The sequence below is a fragment of the Anser cygnoides genome, chromosome 13, assembly GCF_040182565.1.
Source record: "Anser cygnoides isolate HZ-2024a breed goose chromosome 13, Taihu_goose_T2T_genome, whole genome shotgun sequence".
Taxonomy (NCBI): Eukaryota; Metazoa; Chordata; class Aves; order Anseriformes; family Anatidae; genus Anser; species Anser cygnoides.
In genome coordinates, this window is record NC_089885.1 from 17275330 (window position 1) to 17298677 (window position 23348).

At 36.4% G+C, this 23348-nt stretch overlaps 1 protein-coding gene and 1 long non-coding RNA gene across 7 annotated transcripts in view; one reads left to right on the forward strand and one right to left on the reverse strand.

The window, feature by feature from the left end:
- The window catches only part of PCDH11X (protocadherin 11 X-linked), a 490061-nt gene that overhangs the window by 455243 nt on the left and 11470 nt on the right, over nt 1-23348 (reverse strand). The window lies entirely within an intron of this gene.
- LOC106037422 (uncharacterized) overlaps nt 1-23348 on the forward strand; it is a 50673-nt gene that overhangs the window by 8327 nt on the left and 18998 nt on the right. For all 5 annotated transcript variants that reach the window (XR_007168623.2, XR_001208015.3, XR_007168621.2 and 2 more), the window contains exon 2: nt 14508-14636. This is a non-coding gene — a long non-coding RNA (uncharacterized lncRNA). The remainder of the gene's footprint in view (nt 1-14507; nt 14637-23348) is intronic.

The following is a 23348-nucleotide window of genomic DNA, read 5'->3' on the forward strand; positions in this document are numbered from 1 at the left end:
CATGCCGCTGAACAGTCTGCTAAACCAGACTCTTTTTCACAAGTATCTCCTGTACCAAGTGTTTTCAGATCTTTAAGAACCGGGGTCCTTCCCTGGAAATCTCAAACTTATTTTTCTAATAGGGAGGGAAGGGACTTCAGGAGAGTCAAGTCACGCATAACAAGCCTTGTCCTATTATAAGGCTAATCTATAAGGCTCAGTCTTTATTCTTTCTATCCTCAGCATAAAACCAGATTAGGAATAACAACAAAAGGTTTTGGTTTTCTGATGAGCTAAAGCAGGCTGGAGGGACGATGGAGTGGGCAGTTGCATTTTCAACAGTTGCATCTGTTCGAAGCTCGAGCACCATGCACTGCTGCAAGAGGAGCGTGGAAATGCCAGCGTATCTATGTATCAAATCTAGTCCTGCAGTAGAAACACCAGTGTTACTTGGAAAGTGGTTAATCACTTCTAATTCTTCTATTTGAGGAAATGGCCAATAGTATTAGCCATGCAAGCCTCTGTGCACTAATGTAATTAGTCTTATGCATTTTAAGACCAGATAGAATGGTATTAGAGAGAATGGAGGACTATTTTAATTGGATGATGGCAAAATCCCTCTAAGCACTATGGCTGTCTCCTGTGTTCAAAATCCTTTAAAAAGTTAAAAGATTCCAATTGTTTTCTGCAGTAACAGTATTTCTATCTAAATTATATTAAATGTGTCAGCTCATTTCCAGAGTAAAAAATGATAAAAGCACATTCAACTTCTGCAAAGCTGATCACTTTAAAGAAAAAAAAATAAGATAATTAAAAGCTGTTACAACTGACAATACAACACTGCAGCTTCAAAATTCTCCACTAATTACAGCTGCTAACTTTTAATAGTAACTGTAACAGTGAGTCAGATTTGACATTACAATAGCATCCCAACCTCTTCTTTGGGAGAAAGACTCTTGGGAAAATACAATCACAAGGTGAAGATACCCAGCCACGACCACTGCAAGTTTTCAAAAGACAGTGATTGCTTTCTTTTATATTCTTGCTGAGGAATCTAGATTAGTTCTCCTTTGAATGCAGTCTTTAACCAGGTCAAATGTTACCACGTGGAGCTGAGTCTCTGGCAAATTAAGGGGTCTTAAAGGGAATGAACACAAGTCCTTAAAAATACCTTCTTCAATAGGTAATTTCCGAGGCAAGTGTAGGGCTGATATAAATAGCTTCATACTGTTCCTGCTCTTGTAAAGTATTTTCATGATGGGACAGAGGAAAAGCATTCTGAAGAATACTGTACTTCTTGATTTGGTATTAATTAACCTTTTCTCAGTTTAGTATTAATATGCCACAGAAGGCAGAGAAATTTTGAAACTGCTATAGCTTAAAAACAGTGTATGGATGTTTTTGTCCTTCAGAAATAGAGCATCTACCTTGTCTTTAATAGGGATTAAAGGAGGGATGAAAACAAAAATTAGAGCCAGTTGGCTTTTATTCATCTGTACAACAGTTGTTGACTCCTGGTCTCCCAGTCAGCCAGTAGACCAAAGACTGGGGCAGCATGTTTCTTTCCCCTTTAAGCTTGTGCAATTGGCATTTCTTTCTACAGAAGTAGGATACAGAAGTGGAAAGGACTGAATTCCTCATGGGAAGCTGAGAAGTATCTCATGATGGACATTTTGTCTAGGACTTGAGAAGACTTGACAGGTCCTGTACTGTGTATGTTACTTGTAGCTTTAAAATCTTAAGGCTGCACATCTCTATACTCTAAGGACACTTACTGACCCTCATGTGAATTTAGGGTTATGTACTGTCTCTGACAACCTTTAAACCACAGTGGTTTTTAAACCAAATCAGTTTCACTGATTTTTAATTGTCACTGAGAATCTGCTTACATAAAGTAGTTCCATTGGATTGTATTAGTGATACAATGAACAGAAATTGCAAGATATCGTAAGAAAACACAAAATTTAATTTTTGTCTACTATTCGTCTACTGTGCTGAAATGAATATTAAGATCATTTTAAGATCAATACACCGTGAAAAACAGAAACTGAGGCACATTGTTTTCAAGGATAGTCAGCACTGTAGGTTCGTCAAATTAATGGGCAATTCTTTGTGAACTTCGTCCCTTATCCTGGCTGTTTCTCCTAGTAAGCAAGATTAATATTAAATAACTCTTACTGAGGAAATCTTTTGGCCTCAAGCTAATGCCAGTGTTCAGGTATGGAAGAATTATTTCATTAGAGTTTGACCTGCTACACTTCCAAGGAGAAAGAAGAGTAGAGAAACATAAGGCCAGTGTTTTCAGTGTCAGAAGTGTGCTCTGATTTGTGGTTTTGCATAATTCCCAAAGAGTCTATTTTGAAAAAGCGTGCAACAGAACAGTGAGAAAATATTTAGTGTTGGCTTACCATCCCTTAACAAATATTTTTCTTAAAATCCAGCTACTTGGAAAATTCACAACTCTATTAAAACTGAGTTTTAAAAGGAACCACCGTCCCATTCCCGCAGTAGACAGCAAGACATCAGTTAGATATCCCTTGTCACAAGGGTTCACAGCAAGGGAGATTTTTGCTTGCTTTGTAATTATTTCAAACGATGTGGCCATCATGGAGTGAATCATGTAGAGCAATTAACAGGGACCCATACATTGTTGCTCTCTGCTATGACATTTTCAGAGAACTTAAATGCTAATCATGTAAAATCATTTCAAGGCTACTCTTGGTCTAACTATACCCTATACAGACCTCGCTTATCTCCCTGTCTTATCAGGCAATATTCAGCTATCCCGAACCTATGACATGGGGAGGAAAAACATTCTCAGTATTGCTTCAGGCCTCATCTGGTATTAAAAGTAATTGAAGGGTAACATTTTCTTCCATTTAAAGTATCCCAAGAGTAGAAGTTAGTGGAAAAAACTTTGAAGAGCAAATGAGGAAGGTTCTAAAAGAAAAATACCCAAGGGATTGTATCTCAGACACAAATATATATATATATTTTTTTTAAATTACAGGTGCTCATAATTACTTGTAAGGCAGAAAACTAATTATGGTAGTCTTCAGGGAATTTAAACATCGTAAATACTGAGTGAAAAAAGCCTGTTTTTTAAAGGTTATTTGTATACATTGCTTATACTTTCAGTTGTCACTGGTATGTAAACATTTCTCGTTTTTTCATTTTGTTGTTACACATAAATTTATTTTTATGTTAAATAACGAATACACCTCAGTAAATAAAAAATAGACCTCAGTTCTTTCTGAAATTTCTGCTTTTGAATGTTTTTAAAACTTTTCTTCTTATAAACAGAATATTCCTGTGCTTGCTCAATGTATTGCCACTATATGTAGTATATATTTAAACGATGGCAGAAAAAGCGTAATTTTCCTTGAATGTGAATTGATGTGTTCTTATACTAACATAAATTATAAACAGTGAAATATTTTTCATATGTTACTACATAAAATGGCTGTTGTACTAGAATATAACAACAGAAAAAAAGATTTTGCTTAAAATATTAAAGTCAAACACTGAGAACAGCTTAATATTTTTTGAATAAGGCTTTTGCATATATCCTAGTTACTGTTATCTTCTATATACTACGTATTTAATTGTTGTTCAGATGCAAAATACCAAAACACAAGGAAAATGTGCACAAGCTGTAAACCATGTGTCCCTCTCTGCGTGTCAACTATGTTGGCAAAATACAGAGCAGAGAAGAAAAACATCGGTTTTATTGTATATTCCTTAGCTACTGGATTACTACAGCATGTCTGAACTCACCAATAAGTTGTAAAATTAATCAGAATAAATTACAATTAAGTATGCTTTTTGCTCAATAAACTATGACTTCTCAGCACTGTGGTTTATCACGTATGGTTTCCAGTTGCACATTATACAGAGAGGAAGCTATGAGCTTTAAATATCTCCTTTTGCATTGACATTAGTAAAACAGAAAGGATGGGAGAAGTGAAAGAAAAAAGAAATATTTTTTCCATAAAAGAAAAGTAGCCCCCCCCCCCCCAATTTCTTACCGGATTTTTAAATAAAAGTATTTTAAATAAAACAAACTAAAGCCTACCCCAGTGTAATCCCAGTAAAGTCAATGGCATAGAGATATAATTAATTTTAAAGAACAGTACAGCCCTGTATTTTGCTTTGTATTGATGTTCCATTGATTTGGGCAAGACTCCCATTGCTCTAGTCCAATTGGAGTCAATGTTAATTTTGGTGTGGTATGTGAGAGATTCACTGTTGCAGTATTCCTGGTCTTACTGTGGCATAAGCCATCTCCAACAAGGCCAAGTGCCGGGTCCTGCACCTGGGCTGCAACAACCCCAAGCAGAGCTACAGGCTGGGAGATGAGTGGCTGGAAAGCTGCCTGGCCGAGAAGGACCTGGGAGTATTGGTGGATAGTCGGCTGAATATGAGCCAGCAGTGTGCTCAGGTGGCCAAGAAGGCCAACGGCATCCTGGCCTGTATAAGAAGCAGTGTGGCCAGCAGGTCGAGGGAAGTGATTGTGCCCCTGTACTCGGCTCTGGTGAGGCCGCACCTCGAGTACTGTGTTCAGTTTTGGGCCCCTCGCTACAGGAAGGACATGGACGTGCTCGAGCGAGTCCAGAGAAGGGCGACCAAGCTGGTGAGGGGTCTGGAGAACAAGTCTTACGAGGAGCGGCTGAGGGAGCTGGGCTTGTTCAGCCTGGAGAAGAGGAGGCTCAGGGGCGACCTCATCGCTCTCTACAGTTACCTGAAAGGAGGCTGTAGAGAGGTGGGGGTTGGTCTATTCTCCCACGTAATATTATGGCATTGCAAATCTTATCCCGAGTGCTGCATTTGATGACACGGATAAACTCCACTTACTGTAGTAAACTACATTGAAAAATCTCACATTACTAACTCAAGATTGCATGGACCCTCTCTGTGTGTTACATGGCTTTGAAATACAGCACCTGGGAAGTAAAATCCTGTGAATGAACACTTAAAAGATCTTTTCAGCCATAAACTTTTACCTTGGTACAGCTAATTAACTCATCAGTTAGGTCTAACTCTAATATTCTTGGTTTATGTACTTTCCACTTAGATCTAGATTCATTTGAATCTGTAACAAGTTGTCTCATTATCCATTCCAGGTAGGTCCCAGTGACAAAGTCTTATACGGTCAACCAGTAATTAATTAGCAGAAAATAGCTATACCTCTTTGCATTTGGCAAAAATGTGTCTAGTTCTACAAGTATGCTAATGAACAGACAGATTACCATGTACTATTAGATGAGTTACAGCAGTCTAGCTATAGATAAAAAACTAATGATAAACATGGTTATTCAGTTTCTAAAAATAATTTCAGCATATTAATTTGCATGATGATACTGTCAGGTTCTCTGAAAGGCCTTTTTTTTTTCCTTCTAAAGTAGGGCCACTGACTTTTTTTTTTTAAATAGCATCTCATGAACTACTTCAGTAATGGTGATTAAAAAAAGTCACAGCAGAAAGACCATTTCTTTTTCTTCCTACAATGTGGACAACTGAACTGCTTAGAACTAGGTTCATGAAATATGTGGATTGCTCTTTGGAAAGCTGGATGTATAATCGAGCTCTGTGGTTAGCCCGTGAGGAAATAATTTAAGACTTGTTTGTCCTTCTGGACCCCAAGCGGACAGAACCAGAGATGGTGGCACAGAATTACCAGTCCCACTGCCGGGTCTGCTAGGCACAAACGAACTAACCAGGGGAGTGATAATCGGCGGCAACCATTTCTGCAGTGACCATGGAAAAGTGATGCTCCGTCAAGATGCCAAGGTGACAAAGGAAGACAAGTATTGGAGCACACGCCCTGGACTTCAGAATGCCACTCAGCTTAGGCAGGGACTCCACCCTGATAACGCAGGAAAAGGAGCAGACGTACCGGGAGACCCGCTTGGTTTCACGGGGAATCCATGGCTGAGCTGGGGTGCAAAAAGGACACGCAGGCCGCGTGTGATTCCAGCATGGAGCCGGGCCCTTTACTGAGGCACACAGTAGTAGGACAAGAGACAGTCATAAACTGAAACAGGGAAGGTTCTGCCTGGTTGGTTAGGGGGAAAAAAAAGAAAAAAAAATCACTCGGGATAATTAAGCTTTGGAACAGGTTGCCCAGGGAGGATGTGGAGTCTCTCTGTGGATGTTTTCAAGGCCTGACTGGGCAAAGCCTGAAGCAACCAGTTCTGAATTCAGCGCTGACATCTCTCTGAGCAAGAGGAGATTGGTCTCGAGACTCCCAAGGTTCCTTCCAACGTGAATTATTCTATAATTCTATAAAAATTTAATCGCAAGGATAAAATACAGGTATAAATATGAGCTTGATTTGTGGGATGCAGTACTTTCATTTCTTTAATCTTGTGCCAGGGTAAAGGTATAAAAAAATCTTCACAGGAATCACATTTGTGTCAGGTCAAAAAGTCTGTGTCAGTTTTTTTAATATCAGCCAAAGATTATCAAAGACAAAAACTTGATGAGCATTCTGCATAATTGAAAAAGCAAAAACTGCTCCTCAGAACTATTTTAAATAATTCGTAGCAGTACCAGGCTTATTGGGCATGTTTTTCCTTTCTGCTAATGAAAATGATTTGAACCATGAAAATAGGTTCATCTTTAATCCCAAATACTGATTCAAGGGGGGAAAAAAAGTATTCTGTATGTATTATGGATTTGTTAAACTAGGCAGCATACCTTGAAAAATGGAAAATTTCCAAGCAAATGGAAAAAATATTTCTCACATGATGTAAACAGCACTTATTACCATAGTTAAGCACACCATTTTACGTTCAGTTCAGGAACAATGATTCAGTGTTTGTTATAACAGTACGCATTTTCAGCAAGAGAAAGCATTCATCCTCATCACCAAGTAAGTTAAAATAACGTCTGTGTAAGAAAATATACTTTCCACATAATGAGAAAAAAAATAAATAAACTTCATGTAGCATTCCAGATTTTGAAACGACTGATTCAAAGCCAGAGTCTACAGAACTGTCTTAAATGGATTTCTGCTTGCTGTGGTGCCAATTTATATCACCTCCCTAGCCTGGTTACCAGTGTTTTGAGGAATATGTATATATGAACCCTCAAAGACAATGGAAATTTACAGCTGTTACAGCTATGCATCTTAAAGGCTGTAGTGTTTGTAGCCATACAGCTAGAGGAGTCTGTAATGTCCACCTGATTACTTTCACTGCTGCTTCATACTGATCATTCTAGAAAATGACATTGTGTTCTGTGTATCTGCAGACCTTAAAGAAAGTTTGGCCATTGAGAAATTACACAGTCATTGTACAAATAAACTGTAACAAAGTGGAATAAGTATTCTGCCTTTACAGATGGACTTAAAACGTTCAGGCACAAGTATCCGATTTCCAAAAAACCCTCTGAAATCAGGAGCAATGTTCTAAGCAGTAAATTCAGATTTGTTCTTCAATCTGTATCTGTGTAGTTGTGAACATGTTATATACAATAGCCCTTCATAAATTAATTGTGATCCCACAATATCTCAGAAACAAGTATGTTAGTTAATTTAGTTTGTTAAAAGATTAAATATAGTAGGTAACTGAAATTGATATGTGTTTTATGTAGGTGCAATTCCAAAATAAATAAATAAATAAATTAGCAGCTTAACTTTATGTTTACAAACTTTTTAAATGGATGTAATAAATAAAGGATGCCATGTCACTAGTCAAAAGTTAGAACTACCTCAAACATTTTCCTTAAGCTACAGAACGAAAAAAGGAGAGAGAAAATATAAACTTATCTGAAATTATAGCCAGTAGGCGGTCGTGCTTTAACTTTAAAAAACATGCCTGAACTTTATGACTTTCTGCCTTTATATTCCAGCAGGGTTTATTTTTGGTTCCTTTCCAACTGAAAAAAAATGGACTATGAGATTCTCTTCAGGTTTAAAATAATTAGTAAACCCTTAGAATACTCATTATAAATAGATCAAAGCTTCAACCCAACTTCAATACAAAGGCAAGCCTTTTAGATCAAACTTGAACTACCACCCATCCCACATACGTCCTGCTGATATCTTACTTTGGGTTCTGTTTAATTATTAACACCAAAATACTGAATTATTTAAAGAAAAATAATAAGAAATTTAATTTAGACAACTTTTATACCAATTACATTTTCTCATTTCTTTTTTCTTTTCTTTTTAATATGGTGTGGTTTTTGAAGCACCTCTACATTTATCAACAAAAATACATACTACGGTGTAAAACTGGTACTAAAAGGTGGGACTTAAATTTGCCCGTTTTCTGAGAATTGTTTTGATTCTGTTGGGTAGGTTTCATGTAGGTTGACCTGTTTATCACCAATGTAAAAGCAACCATTTAAAAATAAAATCAAAGTCAAAACCAAACTTCTGTGTTTCCAATATTATCTTTGAACACCTATAGGAACAAAGGGCAAACTCTGCACTAAGAATGTAATGTCATCTTCTGTATTTTTTATGTTAATTTTTTCTTTTCCAACTTGCTGAGATGGAATTATGAAACTCACAGTAACTTTTCTCATGCCAGGAACAGAAGTCCATAAAGTACGTACCTATTTTCACTTCCTATTGGTTATTCAGGAATAAATGTATTCATTGCACTCACTTCATATTCCTAGATTGTTGAGGCAAGCGTTGCAAGTTTACGTTTGTACCTCACCTTCAGCAGTCAATCCTGATGAGAACTTTTCGGTTCTCCATAATCTAAATTCTAAAACTCAAATTACCCTGATTTCCAAAGGATTTATTTCATGCCAGTATTATTTGTCAGAGAGAATACTGGCAATGCTGAGAATCATTACTGTAAGAAGTAAAGAAATAAACACAACAGAAGTAATTTTAAAATAAAACCCATGTTTTAGAAATCATCTAACCCAAAAAAAGAAAAGCATGTAAATATTTCTTCAAACATAACTCTCCTTCTCATTCACTGTTTTTTGTCAATCCTAAAAAAATAGTCTTTGCAGTTGCTCCACCGGACTGAAAACTCAGAAACAGTACAAAGAGGAAAACATGCAGCAAACAAATTTCCCCTAATTCTCCCAGATAAAATACACTCATTCAAGCTTCAGTACTGCAATCTCAATAACCGTTGCTCGGTATTCTTCCACTTTTTTTCCTTCTACACTTGCTTGAGTTCACCATATAGATTTCAACAGCTGCACAGTGTATAGTGCACAGTATATTACTGTGTAGCAGTTAAGACTAAATAAGCAGATCTTTCTTTGGGTTTTTCATCCCCACCAGACTAAGATGTCTCTATTAATTCAAATCCTCTGGTATAATTTATCTGGCAAAATGAGGCACCAAACGTTTGCCACAGGTTAGAGAGCACTGTTGAAACGAAATAAATTATTCTGTGCTGCTACCCTAGAAACAAAAAATGAAGTGAGGTTCTGATACATTTTGCAACCCGGTGGGTTGAAGCTGCAATGTATTTTAATTTAGATGAGATTGGAAATTTTTGTTATATCACACTAATGCGACTGAGACCATATTAAGTTTAACTGATAGTTCTAAACGAAGGTGTAACTTCTTAAATTTAAGATTAGCCTTAAAAACAAAACAAAAACCGAAGTAATTATCTAAATGGTTACATTTTATTTAGGACGCATGATACTAATTTTAGTTGATGTTCATGTAATTAATCTAATTTGCACACATTCATATGCGTTCACATTCTTATTAAAGCTGGTTTTCCCACAGAAAAAATCAAGCAAAAATTATTCAGCAGTTGAAGCAGAAGTCAAACCAAAAAGTATTTCCTCTGGGATGTGAATAACTCGTGGACTCTTATCCCATTATAGCTTTCACTCCAGCTTCATACAAATCTTTTGGTCGGTTTGAATATACAAGTGTGTAGTTGTGCATGCCTCTCTCAGTAGCATTAACATACAATTGAAAAGCAAGATACAGTTTTCTTATTTCTCATGAAACTTTGGGAATTTAATCACTTTCCCAGGATGTAATTCTTTCAGTAACCTTAATGAAAATTCCATGAAAAAACAAACAAACAAAAACCAGAAACAAACAGCACCAACAATAAAACCTGCATGAATATCAAATTCTGAGAATATAGATTTGGGTTTAAAGTTTCATCATTTTCTTTTCTGCGTACACACAAATCAACATAGTTAAGTATAAATTGAAAAGTAGTTTAGAGATTACTTTGTTAGTAGCAAAAAAAAGGATATTCACATGACATACAGAATCAGGCAGCACTATAAAGTAAGAGCTTCCCAAGGTCTGTTGAACTAACAAATGTGTTTTTTTTTTCTCCTTGATTTGCTTTGTAAAGAATACAAGATCATAACTTAGCTTACTGGCTTCCTTGCTTACTGAAACTGAATTAGATGCTGGTTGCCAAATCTGCTACTTACGAATGGTCTGCCACGCAATCCATTTCTAGGATTTCAGGACTCAGGGCTGAGTACTCAGTAGTCTGTGATTTTCCTTACATAATTTTAAGGACAAGTATTACAATTCACTGCAGCCATGCATTTAAGGAACAGTCCACTCTAAACTTCAGGTAATAGTCTTCTGGAAGTTAATGTTACAAATTAACACTAAAAGACAATAAAATTTCATGTTTCATCAGGATGTAATTTCACATAAGTCAGTGTAAGTGCACTGGTGTAAAAAGAGCATGCATGGAAGGTCGACTGCGTGTTCACATCAAGCTAATTTCAGAGTACCAAAATGCATGTAAAATGATGCCACTTCAGAAACGTTCTCCTTGGGGTGCAAGGCAAGTCAGTATGTTGGTGGGGCACTGGCCCCGGCTGCCCAGAGAGGCTGTGGATGCCCCATCCCTGGAGGTGGTCAAGGCCAGGCTGGACGAGGCCCAGGGCAGCCTGTTCTAGTGGCATCCCTGCCCATGGCAGGGGGTTGGAACCACAGGTATTTAAGGTCACTTCCAACCCGAGCCATTCTGTGATTCTATGATATGGTTCTCCACAGAAACATTTTTACTAACTTAAATAGAACATTTTGGAAGTGACAGAATTTAAGTTGTAAAAACTAAAAATGAACCACTAACTGTAATGCAATTATCTTTCAAAGTTCCTTGAAGACAAGGATACTCCATATATGCACTAGCTATTCCCAAATGTTTTTGCTTTCCATAGTGATGTGTTGTAGAGAAAGCTCTAATAATTTCACTAATTTTGTAGAAAGGGTCAGATCCTCTCTGACATAAGGGAGGCTTGAAGCATTTGGAATTACGATGATATACAATACCTGAGACACTGGAGCCTTCTCATGAGTTCGGTCTCACATGGCTGTCTGTATGGGGGAAATCACAAAAGAAATCTCCCTGCAGAGGCCATTTTCCCACATGGAGTCCTAAAATACTGGGAGCACAGTGGGGCTATGCTGGATGACTGAATGTTTTGGAAACAAGTTGTTAATGGCTGAAAGCTGTAGATAAAACAGCATTATCTATTTCAACTTGTAACTTAAGTCTGCACAAATTTTTGTTACTGTTTTTGTTTACTTTTACGTCTTCTCCTCTTCAATACAATTTCTGAATCAGAAATGTAACTGGAATAGAACATTCAGCTTAGGGCCCTCTATTTTGCCAGACAGTACATACCTGCCATGATATATGTCTTCTCAATCAGTAATTTCTGCCTAATCGTAATGTAAATTGAACACCTAATGAAGATTTAAGTAAATGGTGTATCTAATATACAAGGTATTGCAGCTCATTCATAGTGAACTCAGTTCAGTCACTCAGATTCATAGAGCTATAAATAAAATCAGCTGACTCCTAGTTTACCAGTGGTGTCTAAATTAAATGACTATTACTTGGTATGGATTCTTCTAAGATTTCTGAAAAAAAAAAGTAAACGTTAAAATCACAGTATATCTATGTGTAGAGGTGTATTCAGTTCACAGATTAATATATCCGTTCATAGTAATAATAAACATCACATCTGATTACTGAAAACTCACAGTGAGTTTTCAACATTTCAACACCTGCAGGTGCAGATTCAGACAGACAGGGGACGTCCCACTAGCCACTTCTCTTCGTGGAAAGCAACCTATCACCAGGCTTCCCTGTTTAAGAAAGTCCTGTGCATTGTAATGCTTCTGCTGACTGGTGTCAGCGTTACTACGCAGGAAAGAAGTTTGCCTCTTGGTTAGAATATGGTGAACCCAGACTCCAAAGTTGCCTTGACAGCCAACTCAAAATGGATCTAAGCATCCACAGAATGCTCCCGCAGTTCTGTATGTTGAAAAACTTTCCTGATGTGGTCAAATTCAATTAATAGGTCTTACTAATTTTTAGGGTGGATTATGTGAATGGCAGGCTTCCACACCTTTGAATAGTAATTATCAGTTCACCATGGCAGCCCTCAAAGCAAGACTTTTATTTATTTGCTATCCTTTGTCTCTGTGGTATCACTGTTGCTGATTTTTTGTTGGTTTCATGCTGGTTTTTATAGTTCAGTTACTGATACTTGTATCCTAATACTTGTAACTCGTATTTTTCTTCTAGATAGCAGCAAAAGCAATACTTTATGCAAGCCCTTGCAGATAATTTTGGATAATTTTCTTCCTCTTTTCTATTTTTGGAAACATATTCAGGTAATAGGAACAAACTGAAAAAAATGATAAACAGGAAATGAATGTTCGTTATACAAAAAGAATCTCTACCATCTTTTCCATCAATTTCATGTTACAATAGCAATGAAGATTTCAATGCAGGTATTCCTGGCAATTAACAGCTAGATCGGTTCTCTTGATTACCGCAAGCTAGCAGCTTCTTTCAGTCTGTCATTAACGCTCAACAACTTTAAGCTCAATCACTGTTGCTTAAGCAATACTCATTTTGACTGAGTGCCATGTTGTACCACATCACCCATTGCCCACAAGTCGTGATGCCTGACTTCAGAATCTGGCTTTTTGCAGTTCTCCTACTTTTGCAGTTCTCTCTACCTTCCATTTCATTTTACCAATTGCTGAATTTTGTTGTTTTTCTTTTAAAAAAAGCTGGCTTTGTTTTGTTGTCGTTGTTTTTTTTTTTTTTTGTCTTTTCATTTTGGAGTTCCTAAACAGGGAAATTTCACTCTCACAGTTGAAAATAGATCTATTTAAATTGAAAATGGAACCTGTGAATACAGACATTTACAACAAATTGCAGGCTCAGTTTTAACTAGAATGGGAAACATACAAGTTAACGCAGGTGCACTTGCATATAGCATCACAAACCAACAGCTACTTGGTCTGTGAATAATTTGCATTTTCACTATCTATTAGACTGTACACCTCACAATAAACGCATACTTAGCTAACATCAAATACCTCAGCACTACATTTTTGCATCTAATCATTTAAAGTTGATATAACAAAGTGATGCATCACTACGGATATGAAATGGACTTTTAAAATTTATCAATTTCTTTGATGGCAAGAGAAATGTTTGTTTGTTTACTTAAGAGAAAAACAATGCAAGTTCCCAAGCACGTGATAAAAGGATTCTTTTAACTCAAAATCTTAACTCTTTCCCACTTTCTTTATAAGATGTAAATACTCTGTCAGTTCACATATGAAAAGGACCACGTGACGTGGGATTTGCAGTAGCAAGGTTCAGGACTGTTAAAACCCACAAGCTCTTCTCTTCCAGTCTTCACATACTCATTTTAGGTGTGAGAATAGATATGATAAATAATCCCATTAGTACTCTTTTAGAATGTTAACAGTCATACTAAATCTATATGCAATTTATTGCACATCCTGGTTTTTGAAGCAGGCAGATAGGCATGTGACCAGGCTTGGAAGAAAAGTATTTGTACATGATCAGCTGAATTTTAGCAAGAGGTCTGTATGTTTGATTTTGCACATTTTTACATTTATCATTAGTATTACCATTTTACGTTATGTTCTAAAGCTGTTTGGAGCTTAAACTAAGACCATTGCAATTTTTGGGAATACAAATGTGTATCTTTCACAATAGTAAATAGTTATGGGACATAAATTATAATTGTGGTCTGATTTGGTAACCTAAATCCTTGGATATTTTTAACTTTGGTAACAAATTATTGATCAAGGTTAACAAAGCTTTAGTCATCAGATAAATAGGTTTATACAGATATGTATGCAAGGTATGTAGCAAACAGCGTATTGCTGATAAGAACTGAATCCTCCAGTACCCTACACCTACAGTACAGTAAGACAAAGAAACTCATTATCACAACAGGGAAGCTGAAACTTACATGTCATTCACATGAAAAAACAAAGCACCGTGGGTGGTCATTTGTTGTTTTTTTTTTAATACCAATGATTAAGATAACTCAGCATAGAATGACAGAGTATTACACAATTTGCTTCCTCTGCATTTGTTTCCTGTTTAATCACGGTCTAACATCATATCCTACAATAAAATCAAGTTCAGTAACCTTGCAAACATAACACACAACTAATAGCATTCTTCTTAGTGTCCCACCAAGTCACAGAACTGTTCATGTCAGAAAAGTCCCTGAAAGTGCTCTAAGTCCCATGTCCTCCACAGGTATGTGCCAGTGCTGAGCTCCAGACAGACTGCTTCAGGCTGTGGCCAGTTGAGCCTTGAAAACCTCCAAGAAGAGACATTCTACAGTGTTTCTCGGCTAGCTGCTTTACTGTCTCAATGATGGAAGCGGTAAATATACATTCCAGAAATGAACAACAAATTACTTGTTATAATTAGAGTATTTTTTTCCTTAGGAAGTCAAACTCGTTCACTCTATTACACATAGATGTTTGAGAACCATAACCTACAGTCATTTTGGTAACTCTACTAAGTTGAAAACAGCGATCACCAAAAAAAAACAAACACAAAGCAACAACAAACCAACAAATGTTAGTGATTACACATGGGTGACACTTTTGCAATCATTACACTGGCCATCATGCTGAACAATAATCTGTATGCATACTTACTATGCAGACACCTTATAAATAGCTAATGAATGATTAAATGAAATTGCTGTTTTCATAATGAATTAGTACAAGATCTGTTGTACATAATATTTGGATTATCTAAATGGTTTAACGTACTCCATTTATAAGTATTCTGCAGCTGGCTGTTACTACACAGATTCACCATTTAAGTATTTTAATTGTTTATATGTCATTACAATATGCCAGAACTTGTTTAATTATTTTTTTTAATTAATTTTACTCATCTGGGTCGAACAGAACCACATGGTATTTCCGAAAAAAAATCCTTCTTTGATAGAATGGAACAGAGCAGAAGTAGGGGCTTGAGTTGCAGCACAACTGAATATAAACTGGATGAGTTGCTGCCTTTGGTCAAGACAAAATTTCTTTGCCCAGATCTCATTCTGGGAAGCTAAATATTCTTTCTAAATCTCTTGTGAAGCTGAGCTTGGTTACATCATTTACATTCTTCCCAAGTTTCCAGTGTGCTATATTTGCACAAGAGAGACTTGGACTATGTACAAATTCTGTTCTGAATCTCCAGTAATTCTCCCACAAATTTACAATGCCTATGGAGTTATAATGCATTCAGTGCTAAAGAACAACGTTGCAAAAACTTGAAGGAGCAGCTGATATTTCATCTTTACCCAAGATCATTGTTTACCAACCTGAAGGATCCTTCCTAATGGATCTGTGTGATTTAGCCTCTAAAGATTTTAAAAACCTTGCACCAGACACCTCTCCTTTTATTCCATGAAAAGGACATTCTGAAAGATGGTAATCAAAATACATTTGCCATATTTCATGTTGAATCTGTGAGCAAAATGCATATATCTATGTTCTGTTGCAATCAATCTGTCAGAATCTGCACAGAACACAAGGTGTTGTGTACTCTGGAAGTGTAGGTCATTTGCTGTCAGAAGAAACAGATGAGGATAAGTGAAACAACACAGGTCTTATCAAGTGAGGTAGTATTTATGTCATACTGATAATTGACATTAATCAGAACTGTAAAAAAAACAGAGAAAAGGGAAAGAATAAACTGTCTCTTCTGGCATCATACTAAAAATCTTCATGAAGAGCTCTGCAACTATCCAAAAAGTATCGCTGGCAATCTAAGTCAGTCCCTGCATGAAGTGGTAGTTTATAGTCTATACAATTGGCAACACAGCAATTTCTAATGAAAATAAATGCATAGACAAATGGCAGATTTCCAGCTCTATGGACATCAACATGTATATAATACGTACAGTATTCCCTTTCAAGGTGCACTGAACCACAACAACTGATACAATTTCACACGTAAATTGTCATCACTGGTTCTGCAACCATTATTAGTGAGACAAGTTTACTTCAGGTTGAGTTGAGCCTCCATGAATTTATACCTATCTCCCTTGTTCTACAGTTTTGTCACATTTTGCCTGAAAATAAGCTAGAAGCGCAGTGTCTTCGGTTCTTGCACCTCATTTTCCTTCACCAGATTTCCACACCAGTTACAGGGTACCATTTATCTTATAGTCACCTTGCTACTTCTTAAATAAATACAGACAAAAAATGCGTGAGTATTCAGTGGGTAAGGCACCAAAGAAATTCCACAGCTCTAGCATTCAGTTTGAAGCTATTGTACTCCTAACTTTTACCTGTTAAGCACTCTGCATTAGAAACATCAATTTTATCTGAACATATTAGCATTTTCCTTCAACACTGGGGTGCTTCTTCATGAGAATTTAATGTTTTGCCTTGTTTCTTGCTCTCTGCTAGCTTGGCAAAATGTATCAGGGCTCTTGGATATTTTTTCCTCAGTATTTGAATGTCTTGCTTCAGAGCTTCTCTTTATTATGAGGCTCCAATGCCATGGTTTCCTTGAACACTTTTGCTTCATCCTGGCACTTTGCCTTGGTATTGCAGCATATTCATCTCAGTTCTTTGGCTTGCTGACCATGTACATCTGCAACCATGTCTTCACGTCTATGAAGTTTTCATCTAGGGCTCTGCTCTTTTTTTTTTTTCCTCTCCTGCTCCATTGTAAATTTACCAAAATTAAGGTAGGGTCCAACATTATCTCAGACAATGGCATAACACAGTGCTCTTGAGTAACACAATGTACTCTATTTTTTTTTCCCCTGAACTCTAATCCTTTCCCCACATGAAACAGGCATAGCCTAATTAATGACTGAAAATCAGCTCCTGACACATAACATGAATGCCCAGTTTGTTTTTCTTTTCTTGTTCTGACGCATCAGAAACTCCTGGAAAGAGAAGTCTCATAGGACTTTTGTTGCTCCTGGCTAGGTAGTCTGTTAGATTGGTCACTCTTGTACCATTGTTAGCACTATTATTTTGTCTACTTGAAACATTTTCACTCTTCCAAATCAAATTATACGATGCTTTTCTACATATTCATGACATCAAGCTTCAGATTTCCTAGTACACCCAAGTCTAGAGTTTCTTAACAGTCATTGTTGGTGGTTTCTTTTGGAAATAAATGAGCATGTAGAACTCATAATTTCAATACATTAACTCTTCCTGGATCAGTGTCAAATTCACACTGATTCCTTGATGACAAGAATATACCAACAAGGATTCATTTACCAGCCTTTTCCCAAAGTTGACACTTCACTGAGCAATATATCGAAAAGCTAATACATAGGATATCCCAAAAGAACAGCAAACAGCTCTTAAGCACTGAAAATATTTTGTTTCATTAAATACTTCACATAGGTTTTCTCTTTTTGAAAAAAAAAAGATACTGTAACTTTGAATGATACATGATAGATAAGACCCATTTTTGTCAGCGTGTCTCAACAGACATCCATCAAGATATGCACAGTTTTACTGCTATAAAAAGTCTTACACGAGTGCTTGCGCTACAAAATGTAAATATATTCTGCTTTCTTAACACTGAATTTAATTTTGTAGAATAAAATTACTCTAAAATTAGATTTCTTCTTATAAATAGTTTAAGAAACAGTGGCAGGTTTGGGGAGTAGTTCCCCCTATCTCAGTGAACTATTTGCTGTTCTATCAGTATCATGCTGGCCAGTAAGATGAAACAATTTCATCAACACCCCATCAAAAGCCATTCACCTTTTAAAACATACTCTTCGGTGAGTGCTGGGGAAGAGAAGCATGGGAAAAAAAAAGAAACAATGAACATTCTTATTAGACTCCTCAACCTGAACTGAAAGCAGCAGGGTTTTGTGATAATGGCAACATGCAGCTATTGACAACTTGTTAACCTTAACACTAGGCTCTGAGAGACAAACTGTCTGTGCACTAGCTGGCATTTTTCCTAAAAAAAATAAATAAATAATAATAAACCCACATTTGCAAGCCTTTGTGAAGGAAAAAGTCACAGGGTTTCAAATAATTTTTTGATATCTACTGCTTTCATAACGAAAGATGTTGCTTTTAGGGCCCATACCAGCAGCAAAGAAGGAGTCAGTGGGAGAGAAACAGGTAGCAGACAGTGTATACATGAGAATTAGCAAAATGTTTTCCAGTCATCTAGAGAAGTGATGGTCTAAGTGCAAATTCATGCTAAAAGAACATTGTATATGTCATAAATATCAGTGTTACAGCTTGTTAGATTCAATGTTCTTTACTTTTACAAAGATAATGCCACTAGAAAACACAAGACTGTTAATCATCTTTTACTAACAGTCTACATCACAAAATTGATTCTACATGAATGAGCATATTCCTTTACATTCTGTGATATTTCAGTCTTAAACTAGAAGAAACCTGATGTCCTTATTCTTGTCCTGATTTACATTCATCATCATACACAGACTGGAAGTCTCCTTAAGAGTATTCTGCGCATTGGTATCTCAGCAATGAATTTTGCTGGGAATGCTTCATGAAGAAGCTTGCCCAAAACCTGTAAGCACTATGTTTAGTTCAGATCAAGGATATAAGTAATGTATAACAGTAAGACTTTTACCACAACAGCATGTCCACGCACAGATACCAAGTAACACATGCGTGCTTATAAAAAAAAAAAGGAAAATGCACATACACATCTTAAAAAAAATTCAAGGACTCAGTGGCAGGTAATCTTTACAAAAGTATTAGGAAACATCAATCCTCTCATTATCACGGTGATTTTGTTTTGAACTACTGAATATTTACAGCATGACAAAAAGCCCAGACTCACAGTCATGTACGGAACTAGTAAAATCATACCGTGAATGGCTGTGTCAGCTGAAATACACACTGTTCATAATGATGAGGCACTGAATACAGCAGTTTGTTATGCATATTATTTGCAAAGGGTGTGACCTATTCAAAAGCTGAATGAATTCAAAACTACCGTTGTTATGTTCAACAGATGCGGTTAGGACACAGTTCACGTTTTGTTGTTATCCAAGTTTTCAGTACATTTGTGCTCCATTGAAGAGTTACACTAACAAAACAAAACTCATGCCAAAAATTCACCCAAACTACAAACAAAGTGGCTTCTTCATGACAGTTCTGGAGCTTTCTGAAGCAGCAGGAGATAACTTCAATTAAATATTCACACGTCTTAGATGACCAATTTAAAAGTTTGAAGCAACAATATTTGATGAATTCAAAATATTTGCAATTTTTTTTTATTAGCAACATATTCTAAACTGTTCCCTTCACTGCATCTGTAATACTTCAGAAGAAAAGCAAGGATTAAACAAGCTATTTCATCACAAATTATGATTTTTCACTAGTATGTTGCTGGTTCAGTCAAGCCTGGGTGAATAATCAAAGGTATGAAGTGCCTTGTGGAAAAGCAAGTCTTTTTGCAGTCCTATGCTGTCACTTTCTGATTTACAAAAAAAGTAACTCACCAGGGAATTGAACTGTTTTCATCAAATTTATTTATTTAATCTACAGATCTTTTATTAATTCTTTTTTATTCAACTTAGAAAATCAAATTTTCAACATACGGTCATCCAAGATGATTAACTATGCAGGAAGGATCTTTTTTTTCCACTCTAATGCTTTTTCAAACTTAGAAATCAAGGCAATATTCTCAGGCTTCTTCCATAAACATTCTGATCAGTGCTGACTTACCTATAAACTTCCCCAAACAAAGCAGTGAAACTGCATCTCATCTTGCTAACAAAACTTACTTTTAACCTTACTTTGTATTTCATTATATAATGCAGCAATACAGACCATTTAAAGATAAACACATTTTTGGTTTGTAAATCATCTTCAAGATTTCTGTTTCGTAAGAAAAGTACAGATAGCTCACATTCATCTTCTCTTTAATGACTACTCCCGGTAGAATGTTTACAGCTTTCTTAACCTGTAAATCTGATGATTCTCTCAAGAGATTCATTAAAATCTTGAACTCGATTTTCTTCTCTTACAAGAAACAATACTCCAGTAACACCTTCTAATAATGAACATTTTCCAAGAGAAATTGAAAATCTGTGATTTCCCCATGGTTATACAGCTCATAAATATATTATCTATGATGGTATCTATACATACAAATTACACTGTCTTGCCTAGCAGTGATTGCAATGAAGTATCTTTTCAAAAAAAATTGTGCTGATTCAGACAAGGGAGGATCAGAACAGCTGCCAGGGTTCTGCGTCTGTGGATAGTAACTTATATTTGCATAACACTATTTTCTTGTAGTTGCACCAATGCAACAACAAACAGAATCTGTTCATATACACATGCCTCATTCAGAGCATTTAATATGAAGTTGCTACAACTGAATACTTGTAATATCTTTAGAGACAGTCTGGATTAGCATTATTCTAATGTTAAGTAGTTCACTTTATATCCAAAGCTGACCATGTTCCCGATCATCAGTCAAGGAATAGCTTTTGCTGAATTACCCCTAGTTCATACTGGCTCATCAGGGCATCTCTTTTATTAAGATTTCTTATAAGATGGCCCATTCCTGAATACATGATGGAAGGTAAGTAACTGGGAAATGTTCCCAGTTGATGGCAAAAATAGAAAACCTAAATGATAAAGAGTAATAGAAAACCAGTTCATCCCCTCCTCCACAGGGAAAAAAACAGCAAAAATGATTTTCTGCTGAGATGAATAATTATATTGACATTTTTATATTCAGTACTATCAGAGTTGATCATCTTGAAGCAAGCCTAAGTCCCATGTCTAAAATACATGCTAACAAGCAGATAGTGAATGTTGCACTTTTTTTTTTAATTTTTATTTGTAAATGGAATATACTTTTTCTATGGAACATTTAGCATATTTAGGAAGTTCTATGACATACTGTGCATTAGTGCTTTATTATTAAATTTCCTGTTGTTAGAAAAACAGTCCCACTGTAGGGTACTTCCTGGAAGTCAAGGAAACTTTGATTCAGCCTATTGGCCTTCCAAAGATTTTCCCATAAACTGCTGTTTATGCTGTAATATCTGCTGTTACTGCCCATTTAAAATCTGGGGGGGGGTCCTCAAAATATCAGTCTGAGACAATCTATGGTATAAATGCAATGCAGTCTTTTACACTCATTAAGATAAACAAATAATTAAGACACTTTCCTCAGTGTAACAGGGAACAGTCCATCATTATGTAACAATTGTGTTTACTGACCAAGCAATTACAAATAAACTGCAGACAGCAGAGATCTATCACAGTATTTTATTAACACTGAAGTATTTTTAAAGGAAGAGAAAGGATTCTTGTTCAGAAAGCAGAAACAAAATGGATAATTAAATGGTACAGCAAGAATCATGGATAGAAAATACTAAATGAGTGCGTTCAGTATTCTGCTGAGCTTTCAGTTAAAATTGGCCCAAATATACTAACGTAAACCCATGGAAGTAAATTTTAAAGGTAGATTTCAGTTAGATTTAGCATATGCACTATTATGTCCCTTTCAGACGTTTAAAAAAAACATACCACTGATACCATGTAGTACAGACAGCACAGAAAATAAGTGGAAGTACCTGAAAGACAGTCTAATCTAGTTTTAACAACCAAAAAATAAAAAAGTTACTTCAAACTCAGCAGCCTTCACCACTAGTTCTCACTGCCCCATTTTGGTTTGACTGCCTACTTTGACGAATAATTCCACGATGAAACTAAGAATAAAACAGAGGTTTTGTAAGAGTAAGGATTCTTTAAAAGGTAACTGCTTATACAGTCACATACCAAAGCATTGTTACACTAGAACTACCGCCTGGAGTAAAAGACAAAGAAGGACAAATTCAGAAAAGGCTAGCTAACAAAATTCCTTCTCTTCCCTCAGTGATACCTATTCCATTTTTGAGGTTTTAGGAAAATGCTTGCGACCATCTCTTTCACTCTCCGAACACCATAATCCTAAAATGCCATATAGCACAGCACATCTGTCTGCAGATCTGTCTTAGAAGGCATGTAAATAACAGCCTACAGCATTATCATACTCAGGGAAAAAAATGGAAGGCTCTTGCAGAGTCAAGGATATCCTTAAACATATTATGAGCTAAAAAGACATCGAATCATAGGATGATTCGAGTCAGAAGGGACCTCTTAAGGTGACCTAGTCCGATCTCTTTCTCTGGGTCAACCATGAAGTCTGTGCAGGTTCCTCAGGTTTTTATCCATTCTGGTCCTGAAAACCACCCAGAACAGCGACCGCACCCCGCCCCCAGACAACTTGTTCTGGTCTTTTTTCTTACCTCAGTGAACCCAGATCATTCATTCCATTACCGTCAGTGAGTACTATTTAGGAGCTTCAATGCAGTGAAGTAACGATATTTAAGCAGAATGAGAACACTGAACCAAACAGGTAGCTTCTAGGATGCTTTTCAACATAAAATGGCAGGCCTTTGACCAATTTAAAAATTCAGCTTCTGATAAGAATTTTGAAGAACTTTAGCTTCATTTACAATGGTCTTATCTTACATCTAGGGAAACTAATAAAATTTACGTCTATAAAAAACAACACCTATTCTCAACCTTATCATCTCTTCTCTTAGTATATTGTATGGATTATATGGATAAGTCCCTCTCCAGAAACTTCATTTCATGCATTTTTGTAGTGAATGTGTCAACCTCCAGACACTCTTGTAGTAAAGAGCACTAAATCAACATGAAGCATCAGCAGAATACTCTTCACAAATACAAACAAAATTACACTCCATCTAATGTGTCCACTCCAGAAGACCCTCAGAAAAATACAGATTAATGGGTTTGTCTTACAGCTCTGAATGTCAACTAACTTGGGTCTTGTAGGACCAAGGGAAAAAGAATCAATCTCAAGTTCCCTTGCCCTCAGCACAGATGTTTAAAGCTGAAGCTTCTGCTCTTCTACTGTTTTTTTACAGAAGAAAAAAAAAATCACACAGCAGGTCTTCCTCAGAAATCAAAATAAAACTAAAAGGTGTTTCACAGATCAAAAGCAGTACTTTAAACTGTATTTAGAACAGCACTCTAGGAAGGCAGTGAACAGATGACTTGCTGAAGTGTGAACTTGTCTGTA